Below are 15,688 nucleotides of genomic sequence, written 5' to 3' on the forward strand. Positions count from 1 at the left end.
AGATCGGGTGGTCAGACTCGCCGACTTGGTTGACACATGTCATCGTATCCCAGATGCGTAGATCAATGTTCATGCTGTTGATCACAGGATTGTCTGGTCTGGACTCGATTATTTACAGCTTGAGTGTTGCTGAGTGCGGCGTTACACAACAAAGAAAACAAACAGTGATGGCGACCCGTCCCGTGACCACCTAATTCCCGAACGCAGACATCCAATCCACAAAACACAAAACACAACTATATTGCTGAATTCCTTTTCTAACTGGAACCCAAACGGGGATGTAGCGTTCTTGTATTATTTTCCAGTTTTCATCACCACAGCGCTATTCAAAGCTGGTGATGAAAACTATAAAATATTAAAGGAACACTTGCATTTTCCTGTGTTCCTTTATTTGTTTCTCTACGTATATATGCATTACATAGAACTGTAGGGCAATGGATAGGGAGACGCTATAGGTTCACCTCTCTGTTTGAGAAGCATACGTGAAATGCATACGTTCAGTACATATCCTGTATATATTCTTGTCAAGAACACACTAAAATCACATTTATAGATCCTAAGCCATGGATATACGTTTTTGCGTATTGCAACTAAAGTTTGAAATAGTTTACTTAAGATTCAGATAACAAATGTTGTTTTCACTTTGAAGGCATTTACCATTTGCAAATTGCAAATTGCATATTTTGCAGGACATAACAAATTTGCGCAAAAACGTTTTTCATTTTCAATTGAAATTTTAGTTTGCCAACTCATTGTTTAACATACCTGGAAATATTCTCCGACGCCTATACACAGTAAACATTGCTTGCTGCAGTCGAGAAGACCCGCCTTCATTCAAAACAACCGCTAACTTCCTTGTCTCAAGGACCAATCAAAGGCAGCTGAGAGGCCAAGGTAAACACCAATAAACATTGGTCCACTATACAATACTAAAGATTATAACGTTCGTACTTTGGATCTGATATGATGGTGTTTAGTTTGCTATTCTAGGAAGCGTATCTCGTTTCTCCGAAAAGTTTTCGCACCTCTTAAGAATGACATTGCATGGAACTGTTATTCTAATTAGGCAGTGATTAATAAAATAACATTTTTTTTATAATTACTTTTTTATTGATAATTTCTTGACAAACCCAACAACAGGTTCACACACACCTTATGCTTCATATTTCACATGTTTCATATATCAAACATTAGTCACTTTTATATTATGATGAGTGAGTGAGTTTGGTTTTATGCCCCTTTTGGCAATATTCCAGCAATATAATGGCGGGGAACACCAAAAAATGGGCTATCCACATAGTACCCACGTGGGGAATCGAACGCAGGTCTTCGGCGAGACTAGCGAACGCTTCAACCACCAGGGTGGTTAAAGCGTCCACTCGTCACGCTGAAGACCCGGGTTCGATTGCCCACATGGGTACGATGTGTGTGAAGCCCATTTCTGCAGTGGTATGGCTGGAATACTGCTAAAAGCGGCGTAAACCCATACTCACTCACCCCAAGAGGAAAATAGCTGAGTGAGTTGTGCTATTTATTTGTTATAGGGCGGCCGTGAATGTAAATCACTGTGATGAGAACCCATTAAGCGAGGGAAAATAGTGGTGACAAACGATAACAAAACCAATCAAACACAATAAGCGGATCCCTGTAAAGCAAAGGGAGGCAACTCTTTGAAACTTCTGTCTTTCCATACAGCTTTACTTAACGTAGAACGTGTGTGGTCAGAGCAAAACCGTGCTTTTCTTAAATGGTTGTGTGTTTGAGTGACAACCGACCAGGAAGTAGAGCTAAAGAAGTGGTGAAAACAAGTCTATCTGTTTCAGACAGCGCTACGGGGACAATGCAGTCATGTCATTTATCCACGTGTTAAGACTATCCCTTGGTAACGGAGACAAACAGGTCCTCGATGAATCAGCTACTGACAATGCAAGTATTTGCTAGGAAGCTGTCTTTCAGATTGGGCGTGGCGTGTTTGTACAGTTGAGCGGTAGTGGCTACAACTTTTTAAAACTTTGTTTGAATGATAAAGTTTGCATGATGGAAACGTGAAGTTTGACCCGTAAGGAACTTTTGGGTTGGGCCATCACAAACAAGTCTTAATGACAGAACGACTTGTCACGATGAGCGAGTAGTCATGGTGACGATTTCACTGATGTGTCTGATGACGATGATAAGGATTACAATGATGACGATGATGATGATGACGATGATGATGATGATGATGATGATGATGATTATCATCCTATCGGGTACCCGCTGCTGGAGAAACACATGTAACCTGTGTTTAAGCTTGGACAACCAGGAATCATATTTGCAAGCAAAATTACTTTCAGCCGACGATTCGTGTTTTGCTTTCATCTTATACCCGTGAATATCCGGGTTATGCCTGGGCCTAGATTTTCGAAGCTCTCTTAGCGCTAAGATAGTCGTAAGTGCAATACATTAACATTAGCTTACGACTATCTTACTCCATTTCCGTGCAGTTGAAGGTCAAAGGCGGTGGCTGTACAATCATCGCACGACTCTACGTAGCCTCTACGGTTTTGTCAAACAGCGAATTGTGACAAATTTGAAAGAAATCGTAAGCCCGTAGCCTGTAGGTGGCATCGTACGGCCATCGCACGAAGGCCGCACGATTTTTTAGTTCCCAAAAAATCGTACGGCGATCATTGGATATCCGCACGGCCATAGCACGGCTACCGCACGATCACCGTGAGGCCTCCGTACGGAGCCCGTGAAATCGTACGGACATCCCAAGGCAGCCGGATGATGGCCGTATGGCAGCCTTGCGATGGACCAATCATTTTTGCCATGGGTATATACATTAGCAATCCCCAGCAGTTCTATCATTTGTCTCAGTTCATGAGAGGGGTCCCAGACAACAACATGTACATGGTAAACCATCATTCGTAACTACTCGTCCCTTGCCGTAACCAGAAAGTAGACTCGTACCCCTCTCGTAGCCATTTTATTGAACGTGGCTCTGTCTGAGCGCAAAATCGCAGAGAGAAAGAAATAGTCTAGTCGCCGAACTATTTTCAACTGCATGTAACTCTAGTTTACTTGGAAAACACACATGTCATCCACGCGAAAGAAATTACCTCAAAGGGTATGTTTAACATGCTTAAATACTTTCCTACGCCATAAAGTTAAAATATCCTCGTTATAAAAATTCAGGAAACCCAGGGGGACTATGCAATAATTAGCATATAGGCCTACTTGAAGTGTCTGGGAAAAAATTATGCAAGCCGAAATGAAAACTATTTCAAAGACCTATTTTGACCCAATTTCTTCTCTACATACGCGCATTCTGATTGGCTGGGGGAATATTTCTCCCGGACATGTTTACGAGAGGGTACGAGTCTACTTTCAGGTTACGGAAAGAGACGAGTAGTTACGAATGGGTAAACCATCTCCGATCAGCCTCCGCACGGGCTCCGTACGATGTTCGTGCAGTAGCTACGCTCCGTACGATCTCCGTAAGATCTCCGTACAATTTCTGTGCAGCAGGTTTGCCTCGGCCTGTCACCAAGGAAATCGCACGATGCCCGAAGACAATGTGAACACAAACGTTTTAGCCCGCGGTCACCCACGATGCCTAAAATCGTACGGAAACTCGTAGAATACTTTATCGTACGGGGCCCGTGGCAAATGTGATCCAGGTCTTGGCTGTCTGTACTGTGACCTGTGAAGATCCGGGTTAGAATTGATCTTCAGTAACCCATGCTGACGGGATCGGGTGGTCAGGCTCCTGACTTGGTTGAAACATGTCAAGGTCCCCGTTCCTCAAAGCGATTGTAGCGCTACGACAGTCGTAAGGTCTATGTTAAAGTATGGGAGTTACGATCATCTTAGCGTTACGACTGTTTTGTGAACGGGACCCTGGTCGCTGAACAAGAGTTTGGCTTTGTTGACTCCAACTATATGCAAAAAGAATTTCCACTTGTTTCATTATCCCCAGATTGTATTAGCGTATGCTTCAATTAGCAATCCTGGGCCCCGTTCCTCAAAGCGATCGTAGCGCTAAGGTGATCGTAACTCCCATACTTTAACATAGTCTTACGACTGTCGTAGCGCTACGATCGCTTTGAGGAACGGGGTCCTGGTCAAACTTAAGTGATGGTGTTCGGTAAATATGTCATATGGGGTCGGAGTTGAGTTGTAAACCGTGAATGACATATCTTTCTTCTTATGGCAGATACATTGGGTGGATCATGGTGAGGTCAGCTGAGGCTGCACTATATACTGACAGAAACAAGTTAATGTCCTTCATCTTAAGTTACAAAAACTTATAAGTGGTCAGATATAAAATACTGGTGATTATCCGTACAGGTTCACATTCCAGCATCTAAAATAACCAACGCCACAAAAAGAACAAACTTTGATCATGGATCAAACTAGCAATCACGCTAACGTTACACTGAGGAAGCACTTGTTCAACCAGATATTTAAATAAGCTATTTTCTACGACAATGGTGAAGGCATCGGAAGAACATCAAATGAGTGTTAGCCATCTGTCTACGACTGCGGTTCTTTCATGTCTAAACACATTCATATGAAACTATGAAAAACTCCAGAAGCATATCAGGAAGGGAGGTTTGGACGACGCAAATTTCTACCGAGTTTTTACAACTTTTTCAGTTCCCGGTTAAATGTTGGCGGCCATCTTGGATTTTGAGCTAAAAATAGCTTTCACATCAATATTCAGATTGGAACCAAACATTTTTTTAAACTCCTTTAACATATAAACACTAAAGAATATATGATTTGCTTTCATCAAAAAACTTTCACGGAATCCCATAAGCTCCTTGACTAAAAAGCCAAGAATGCTTATAAAGTGTCACCTACTCAGTACCAATACACTCGGATCTCAAAAGTGCTTCTCAAAAACTCTGAGACAAAGCAAATTTAAATCCCACTTGAAATATATAGTTGCATTTGCGTACAAATGATGTGCTAAATTCCTGTTAAGCTGAGTATTGTGTACGTTTGACATCCAAGTAACTTTCATACAGCTGATTTTGTTCGGAGTGATAGTATAGTTCTGTTGTGCTGATGTTTTTGAGTGAATGAGTGAGTGTGATTTTGCCGCTTTTAACAATATGTTTGCAATATCGCGGCAGGAGACACCAGAAATGGGCGCCACACATTGTACCCACGTGGAGAATCGATCCTGGGTCTACGGCGTGACGAGCGAACGCTTTAACCACTAGGCTACCCCACCCCCCGAATTATCTGAACACTGCTTCGGCAGAATTTACTTGTTGAGGTAAGACAACCTAATCACACATAGCCATAACTCGCATATACACAGCCACCATTGATCACACAACCTGGATAATCACAGAGTGAACACCCATTAATTAAGGGCTTCACACATTGTAACCACGTCGGGAATCGAACCCGGCTCCTCGGTGTGACGAGCGAGTGTGTGAGTGAGTTTGATTTTACCCCGCTTTTAGCAATATTCCAGCAATATCACGGCGGGGAACACCAGAAATGGGCTTCACATTGTACCCATGTGGGGAATCGAACCCGTGTCTCCGCGTGACAAGCGGGCGCATTAACCACTAGGCTACCCCACCGCCCCGTGTGACGAGCGAACGCTTTAACCACTAGGCTACCACACCGCCCCTTAGCCTATACAAAGGATACCATGTATCATATAGTAATAATAAGTTCTCATATACCACGAATACCATTATCATGTACCATGAATACATGTATCATATACCAAGAATATAATAAACCATATATTAAGGTATAACTCATACCAAGGATATCTTACATCCCACTGAAGATACCTTGTACCAAATCCGAAGGATATTAGGTATCATATCGGGAGAATACCGTATATACTGAATAATATATCATATATCAAGAATACCATAAATCACGAATACCGGGTGTCAATACCTCGGAGTATTGAGTGAGTGAGTTGCGTCTTACGCCGCAATATTCCAGCAATATCACGACGTCGGACACCAAAAATGGGCATCACACATTGTACCCATGTGGGGAATCGAACCCGGGCCTTCGGCGTGACGAGCGAACCCTATAACCGCTGGGCTATCCCTCGGAGTTATTACTTCCGCAATGCATGAAATGAGGCCAGTCGGCCTCGATCTGGTTCTGTTTGGATGATATATTCATTCAGCAATGTCAGTCATTCGGAACATATCTTGGGCTGACAAAGTGACTCGTGACAATGCTATCAGTACTTATATCAGCCTTTCCGAGAAACCCGATGGCGTTCTCGGAAAGGCAGTTAAAAAAACAGCAGCGGATTGCGGAAGGTCAAATTTCAAGTTCCAGGAGATAGAAGGAGGCACCGTGATCTGTAATGTTGTGCGTTGACCGTTACCTGGAGATTGATTACAATGTCGTGGCCTCCAGATGAGCCTTCACATACACACCTTTTATACCTAGACATATCAGGTTGGTATAGTAGTAAAATTATGCGCATGTGTCTGTCTTTTATTAGAGTGAGTGAGTGAGTTTGGTTTTATGCCGCTTTTAGCAATATTCCAGCAATATCACGGCGGGGGACACCAAAAATGGGTTTCACATGTCTTTTGTTAGACGAGCCTTTAATTAAAGCATAAAATCTTCAGATGAAAATTATAATTAATAAGGAACATATTATGAACGTACATTAATTAACATCATAGATACAAAATGCGCAAACACGAGAAAACTGTAATTTAATGTGCACATTACAAACACGCCCGCATCCAGGGGCGGTGTGGAAGCCTAGTGGTTAATGCGTTCGCTCGTCACGCTGAAGACCCGGGTTTGATTCCCCACATGGGTACAATGTGTGAAGCCCATTTCTTGTGTCCGCCGCCGTGATATTGCTGGAATATTGCTAAAAGCGGCGTAAAACCCGATTCCCTCGGCTCTCTCTCACACACGGAGTATTCTTTTGCTGTACACGCATATACTATATATATCATATCGATGCATTGTAATTGCCATTTTGTATATACAGCAAACTTATAATTTGCACAATATACACGCACATCATCCCTCGATGTGTCCCAAATAGACTTTATTATAAAACGAGTATGTCTTATTTGTGTCTATTTGAAGGTACTCCCACTGTACTGGTTTGTGACATTTCTTGCAAACTTGCTTTACTTTTGCTAAAAGACATCGGTAATGTTAAACGTGGCTTGATATTTATATAAAACTTGTCTAAAACATTTCCATGACCGTACGAAATCTTCCCCCAAAAGTTTTAAATATGAATACCCCAGACTACATCATAAGCAAGAGTTCAAAAATCACAATCTTTTAGTGATGATATAATTCTCCCCACGGAGCTGAGCTGGTTAGAGCAATGCCAGATAAAAGACATCCGTTGATCAAGGGAACACTCTAGCGCCTTGTGCGGATATATGCGCTATATAAGTGATCAACAACGTGAGCATCGATCTACGCAAATGGGATACGATGACATGTGGAGGAAAAGAGGAAAAATATATTTTTTTTCTGACCCGTATGATCCTTTGACTCGTCAAAAGGACAAAATGATTGGAATCCAAGTTGATTTTATGATGATAATTGCTCATTCTATAAACACACTAATTCTCATACAAAACCATGTCTGTACAATGTTTTGGGGAATTTATTGGTGAATGTGAACATTCAAAATGTCAGTTTGCGTGTCTTACACGATTCAGGGTCCATATCGACAGTAACCTCCATGTGACTGTATGACAGCCAGCACACCCTCCTCATCCTCTGAAGGGCAGTCTACGCCATTTCTCTTGTAAAGCAGCTTCCAATTGGGTCAGGTTCTGTACAGGAGGATCGCTTTGCTGCACACCACGACCAATCATGTCCCAGATATGCCCTAAAGGGTTAAGATCGGTCGGGGCTCATTCAATCGTGAGATATGTCAGGAGGTACGTAACTAGGTTCTTTGTGTATATACTGTGCACGTATCTTAACATACAGAAGCATAGGTAACAAAACAATGCCACATTCACACTTAGCAATATTTTAACTGTATGACAGCGGTCTATGAATAATCAAGCCTGGACCAGCCTATCTGGAAGCTGCCGTGTCAAGAGATCTAAAGGAGGAGCTGTGTCAAGAGATCTAAAGAAGCTACCGTGCCAAGAGATCTAGAGGAGGAGCTGTGTCAAGAGATCTAAAGAAGCTACCGTGTCAAGAGATCTAGAGGAGGAGCTGTGTCAAGAGATCTAAAGAAGCTACCGTGTCAAGAGATCTAGAGGAGGAGCTGTGTCAAGAGATCTAAAGAAGCTACTGTGTCAAGAGAAGTAAAGAAGCTGTCGTGTCAAGAGATCTAAAGAAGTTGCCGTGCCAAGAGATCTAGAGGAGGAGCTGTGTCAAGATAACTAAAGATGCTACCATGTCAAGAGAAGTAAAGAAGCTGTCGTGTCAAGGGATCTAAAGGAAGAGCTGGGCCAAGAGATCTAAAGAAGCTACCGTGTCAAGAGATCTAAAGAAGTTGCCATGCCAAGAGATCTAGAGTAGGAGCTGTGCAAGACATCTAAAAATACTACCGTGTCAAGAGAAGTAAAGAAGCTGTCGTGGAAACAGATCTAGAGAAAGAGCTCTGTCAATATATCTGAAGATGCTACCGTGTCAAGAGAAGTAAAGAAGCTGTCGTGTAAACAGATCTGGAGGAGGAGCTCTGTCAATATATCTAAAGATGCTACCGTGTCAAGAGAAGTAAAGAAGCTGTCGTGTCAACAGATCTGGAGGAGGAGCTGTGTCAATATATCTGAAGATGCTACCGTGTCAAGAGAAGTAAAGAAGCTGTCGTGTCAAGAGATTTAGAGGAGGAGCTGTGTCAATATATCTAAAGATGCTACCGTGTCAAGAGAAGTAAAGAAGCTGTCGTGTAAACAGATCTAGAGGAGGAGCTGTGTCAAGATATCTAAAGATGCTACCGTGTCAAGAGAAGTAAAGAAGCTGTCGTGTCAAGAGATCTGGAGAAGGAGCTCTGTCAATATATCTGAAGATGCTACCGTGTCAAGAGAAGTAAAGAAGCTGTCGTGTAAACAGATCTGGAGGAGGAGCTGTGTCAATATATCTAAAGATGCTACCGTGTCAAGAGAAGTAAAGAAGCTGTCGTGTCAAGAGATTTAGAGGAGGAGCTGTGTCAAGATATCTAAAGATGCTACCGTGTCAAGAGAAGTAAAGAAGATGTCGTGTCAAGAGATTTAGAGGAGGAGCAGTGTCAAGATATCTAAAGATGCTACCGTGTCAAGAGAAGTAAAGAAGATGTCGTGTCAAGAGATTTAGAGGAGGAGCTGTGTCAAGATATCTAAAGATGCTACCGTGTCAAGAGAAGTAAAGAAGCTGTGTGTCAAACAGATTTAGAGGAGGAGCTGTGTCAATATATCTGAAGATGCTACCGTGTCAAGAGAAGTAAAGAAGCTGTCGTGTCAAGAGATCTGGAGAGAGAGGAGCTGTGTCAATATATCTGAAGATGCTACCGTGTCAAGAGAAGTAAAGAAGCTGTCGTGTCAAGAGATCTTAAAAGGAGGAGCTGTGTCAAGATATCTAAAGATGCTACCGTGTCAATATATTTGAAGATGATACCGTGTCAAGAGAAGTAAAGAAGCTGTCGTGTCAAGAGATTTAGAGGAGGAGCTGTGTCAAGATATCTAAAGATGCTACCGTGTCAAGAGAAGTAAAGAAGATGTCGTGTCAAGAGATTTAGAGGAGGAGCTGTGTCAAGATATCTCAAGATGCTACCGTGTCAAGAGAAGTAAAGAATATGTCGTGTCAACCGATCTAGAGGATGAGCTGTGTTAACCGATCTAGAGGATGAGCTGTGTCAAGATATCTAAAGATGCTACCGTGTCAAGAGAAGTAAAGAAGCTGTCGTGTCAAGAGATCTAGAGGAGAAGCTGTGTCAAAGAGATCTAGAGGATGAGCTGTGTCAAGATATCTAAAGATGCTACCGTGTCAAGAGAAGTAAAGAAGCTGTCGTATCTAGGAGGAGCTGTGTCAAGGCTGCCACCCTGTTAATAGTTTTAAGCAGCAATCTTGTCAAGAGGTCAAAGGCAGCAACCAAAATGATCTGTTCTGATTGATTGTTAAACTTGATAGACAGAAAGTGCTAATATTTACGTGCACTTAGGGACCGTTCATAATTTATGGCTCGGGGGTGATGATGATTTTTATGAAGAAGCATGTACAATGTGAATGACCCCCAACATTTATGCACACAGTAAGTGACCCCCGTTCATGTTCTGTACAAAATGTGTGACCTTCCCCACTCCTCCCATAATTTCTCAGCACAAAATTCAAATATTGTATGTACAAAATTGCTGCCCCCTTAGTACATGTGTACAAAAAATATATCACTCCCTCCTTGCCATAATTTATGAACGATCCCTTAATCGTACTTCCGGACCACACAACAATATAGTAAGAACCTACCGGTATCAACAACCCATATATCAGTTTTATCTAAATTCACTCTGCTACGCAATACATAATTGATGCCGAATGTCATGTTTTTTAAGGAAAAACATGTTCAAACGCAGCGCAATACTTCATTCCTTCGAATTCTATTAATAAGAACCAATCAAATTGCAGCACACAGTCTCAATATTGAATGACTCAGTTGGGAGAGACGTGGCTGGTTGCCGATGATTCTGATTGGGTCACTTTAACCGTCACTTTAACCGTCACTTTAACCGTCTTAAGATGTTCCAAAGAGTAAGGTCACTTATACAACAATGAGCATGTACATTGTTCAGGGCAAGAAACTATTCACAACTTCAGCAACTATTTTTATTGCTACGCCCCCGCTTGTGTATCACAATTGTGTTCCACGGTGGCAGGTCAAACTGTCAAGGTATTCATGCAAACTATGACAAGTTGATAAGGAAAATGAAACTAGATTAGGAAGGATCAAAGTACGTGAGCGGATGTGACAAAGTGTAATGGGTTATTGCTGTATTGACAGAATTGTTAAAACTGTAAGTGAAGAAATATAACCTGCGAAACAAATGAAATGCTGATATACCATAAATATAAAGTGTCAAGGAGAGAGAACAAAAAGGCTTTATTTTTCTACCAACCTGATTCTATTGGGGGCAAAGGACAAAACAGCACGGGGTATTACATTAATGCATCACTATGTTCACAAAAAAGTGTCCTGCCCGTTTAAAATGCATTTAAAATATGATTGTACCAGTACACCTGCCTTGGACGGTTGTCTGAAATGCGCCTTTGACTTCTAGAGAATCACCATTTCAAGGCACCGTACTCCCAAAATTTTGACGCTGAAGTCAGATCAGGTGTTGGGCACCTGCAGATGTCATGTGGTATCATACGGACCAATACGGTGGGTGAGCGGTTTCATAGTCAGCAGTCGAAATTATCGTCGGTCCTTAGCCCCGAAGCCGACAAAAAAAACCACTCGGACCCACAGCTTTTGTTTTCTGCAGGTCCTTTTGGCCGACAGCTTTTTCATCCCCAATAACTAAGAGTTTTATTTTTCAGAATATACCATTCAGTGATTTCTAGTTTTTGAATTTAACGATCAGCAACTGTTGTCTGTAAGTGAAACGACTATAATTTGAGCAAGCAATTAAGCAAATGTCACATTTTGTTTGTTGCCGGGACTTACTTATATTGCAGCTATAATATAGGGCCTAGACATTCTGATCAGGAAGCACAACTTTTTATGGTTCTGGGCCCTTAGGGCCTGCAGCTTTCAGGGTTAAGTGCATACACTGTTCACTGTACCATTTGTTCCAGAAAAATATTTTGTTAATTGTTCAGGTTTCTCGAAACAAACTGTTGGGTGGACATACTGGATGTCCTATAACACAGGTATTCGAGTGTGTTGTATACAGGGAGACATGCATGTTTCACAGCACTGGACGACAACAATCGTATATCTCTTACAAAACACCCATAGAGAAAGGGAATTTGGGGTAGGGGATCCATACAGCATAGAGCCTGGGTATCGGTGTGTGTGTGTGTGTGGAGAGAGAGAGAGAGAGAGAGAGAGAGAGAGAGAGAGAGAGAGAGAGAGAGAGAGAGAGAGAGAGAGAGAGAGAGAGAGAGAGAGAGAGAGAGAGAGAGAGAGAGAGAGAGAGAGAGAGAGAGAGAGAGAGAGAGAGATGTTTTGGGATGTGGCAACTGGAGGGATAGAGTAGGGGGATTGAGGGGGCAAGGGTCCTGAAGGTTGAGGGTAAGGTTCTTCAGAGGTAAGTGAGTGAGTGAGTTTAGTTTTTCCCCGCACTCAACAACATTGCAGCTGTATGGCGGCGCTTTAAATGTAAGAGACATTAGGGTTGGGGTAAGTTATGAAAAAGGGCGTGTATTGACAGAATATCAGTTAAGCAACAGCTAGTGCATTGCACATAATTTTGCATGATTCTTTTTAATTCCTCTCTTTAAAAATAGTCATGTGTACGTCACGTGAGGGATGTGTGACACAGAACCAGACAGATTGGCTGAGCATCCTGTGATCATCACTGAGAAACTGAATAAGGGTCACAGATTTACATCACAAACCTGGCTAACCCTTAAACGGATATCACCGACAAGGAATACGAAACCATCTTTTGCAATTGGGACAGAAGGCGTCTAGGGGCCATGGTGATATGTTGAGAAACTCGAAGCGGGACAAGTACTGTCCTGTGTTCTCCTAATTTACAAAGAAAAATGATTTCTCGAGGAAAACATCTTTTCAGTAGCAACGTTCGCTCGCCATGACCATGAGCAGTGATCCGGTCTCCCAGATTTTCCAGTTCACTTGCACTAAGCAAAATACTAGAACAGGTTTTGTCAGCAAAAGAGTTTCGACATTCAACCTGAAGATTATGCATTGAAAACTGAAAGAAATTAAAAAAACAAAACAAAGGAAAACGAATAAAAAACTGTCAAAGTCGCTGATAGAATATACAGTTTTTCAAATATTCAATGTCCTAATTGAAAGTATATAAACGCCGAAGGTAAATATATATATATAAATATATATACACACACACACACGCACGCGCGCACGCACACACACACACACACACACACACGGCCTGTCAAAACATATATAATCTTTATGCTGAAAAGTAGAGATGCATTGAAACAAGTACTGATATTTTAGCTTGATTTTGTTCAAAGATTCAAACTTGTGAATTTCTCATTGCGTTTGTAATTTATTTTTGTCAAATCCAAATTTCAAAGGTGTACATTCTTTTCCGGCTTTTTTAAAGATGAGCACAACATGTGAGATGTATGCTCAGTGATGTAAGTTCCTGTTTTTTGTGATTGCTTTAAAACGTAACATTTATTATGAGAAGAAGAGGAAAACAATCATTTATATATTATGGTATTTTGGGGAACAATTTATTTTGAATTTTAATTGTTGACCTTCCTCGAATATGTATTTGTACTTATGAAATTAATAAGATGATTAAAGGATATATATGAACGCCTTTAATACAAATAACTGAAACAAATTCTTTGACTTGTTTTGAATTTATCTTATTCATTCATCCTACTTTGATCTGTTGAAACTATACGTACAAGGATAAGGAATTTAACCGAGTGCTTACGATTACATAAGAGGAGGTATTTTGTGGAACAATTTATTTTGAATTTTAATTGCTGACTTTCCTCGAATATGTATTTGTACTCATTAAATGTTTCAAGGATTTGTATGAAATACGGAAATAATACGGAAAATTGAAACAAATAAAACTTTCAAAAAATTGAAAAACTGATAAATTGTGACTATACTACTTTGATCTGTTCATACGAAACTATACGTACAAGCATATGGTGAATTTAACCGAATTTCTACAATGATATAAATCTATCAATGATACTGTAATGAACTGACACATATAGTTTAGTACCATGAATGTATAACAGCAGATTATTTATGAATGTATACACTAAATGATACTTAACCTAGATTACTTAGAAAATCGTGGGTTTACGTTTCTTTGTATCTTTATCTAGTAATTGTCTGTTATTTTTTCCATTTGGACCAAATTCATAATAATTTTTTAAAACATAATCTGAAATGTGCACAGCCTCTTTTGGATGGTGTTAATCTACAAAATATAGAAATTATCAACGGGTTTCGATTTTTTTTAACAAACCAAAAAGAAATATTTTAAAACGGTGTATCTTCACTGCAGGCCTGCTGCTAGGGTTGCGCCTGGTCACGTCCCTACGCCTGTCTTGTCACGTACTCTCCAGGAGGGAGGGTTCGTCCAGAGGTGAGAGTTCCTCCTCACAGTGCAAAACACAAGACACAAATTCACCCGACGCTGCCCTTCCGCCAATAGGTTTCGGAAACAACAAGTAGCTTTTTCCCGGTTGTTGAAATAGGACTTTTCTATGGCCAAATATCCCTTATTTTAGACATAACATTTATGATTATATCTGAACAACAACAACAACAACAACAATAATAATAAACGATCAAAATAACCATTTTAAGATATAAAAATCTAAAAATTAGATTAAATAGGATTCAATTAAACGAAAAATGAAATAAAATGTCCAAGAAAAAAATAAAATGAAATAAAATAAATTTCGAAAACTGCATACTTCTAGTGACCATTAGATTGGTGAATTTCCAAAACCGTATACTAGTAGTGAACATTAAATTGATGAGTTTCTAAAACCGTATCCTTCTAGTGAATGATTGATTCTAATGACTGATGAATTTCTAAAACCGTATAGTATCAGTGAACATTACATTGATGAATTTCTAAAACCGTATACATGTACATGTTCTTGTAGTGAACATTAAAGTGATGAATTTCTGTAGCTGTATACTTATAGTGACCATTAGACTGATGAATTTCTAAAACGGTATACTTATAGTGACCATTAGACTGATGAATTTCTAAAACGGTATACTTATAGTGACCATTAGACTGATGAATTTCTAAAAACGTATAATTTGTATACTTGAATAGTGAGCATTAGTGACTGATGAATTTCTAAAACGGTACGATATAATTTATAGTGACCATTAGACTGATGAATTTCTAAAACCTTATACTTGTAGTGAACAAACTGATATACTTATAGTGACCATTAGATTGATGAATTTCTAAAACGGTATACTTATAGTGACCATTAGACTGATGAATTTCTAAAACCGTATACTTGTAGTGAGCACCAGACTGATGAATTTCTAAAACGTATACTTGTAGTGAACATTAGACTGATGAATTTCTAAAACCGTATACTTGTAGTGAACATCAGACTGATGATTTTCTAAAACCGTATACTTGTAGTGAACATTAGATTGATGAATTTCTAAAAACCGTATACTTGTAGTGAACATCAGACTGATTTTCTAAAACCGTATACTTGTAGTGAACATCAGACTGATGAATTTCTAAAAACGTATACTTGTAGTGAACATCAGACTGATGATTTTCTAAAACCGTATACTTGTAGTGAACATTAGATTGATGAATTTCTAAAAACCGTATACTTGTAGTGAACATCAGACTGATGAATTTCTAAAACCGTATACTTGTAGTGAACATCAGACTGATGAATTTCTAAAACCGTATACTTGTTGTGAACATCAGACGAATGATTTTCTAAAACCGTATACCCGTAGTGAACATCAGAATGATGAATTTCTAAAACCGTATACTTGTAGTGAACATTAGATTGATGAATTTCTAAAACCGTATATACTTGTAGAGAA

Source organism: Haliotis rubra, unplaced genomic scaffold (assembly GCF_003918875.1).
Source record: "Haliotis rubra isolate DU_JTF1 unplaced genomic scaffold, ASM391887v1 Scf272, whole genome shotgun sequence".
NCBI lineage: Eukaryota > Metazoa > Mollusca > Gastropoda > Lepetellida > Haliotidae > Haliotis > Haliotis rubra.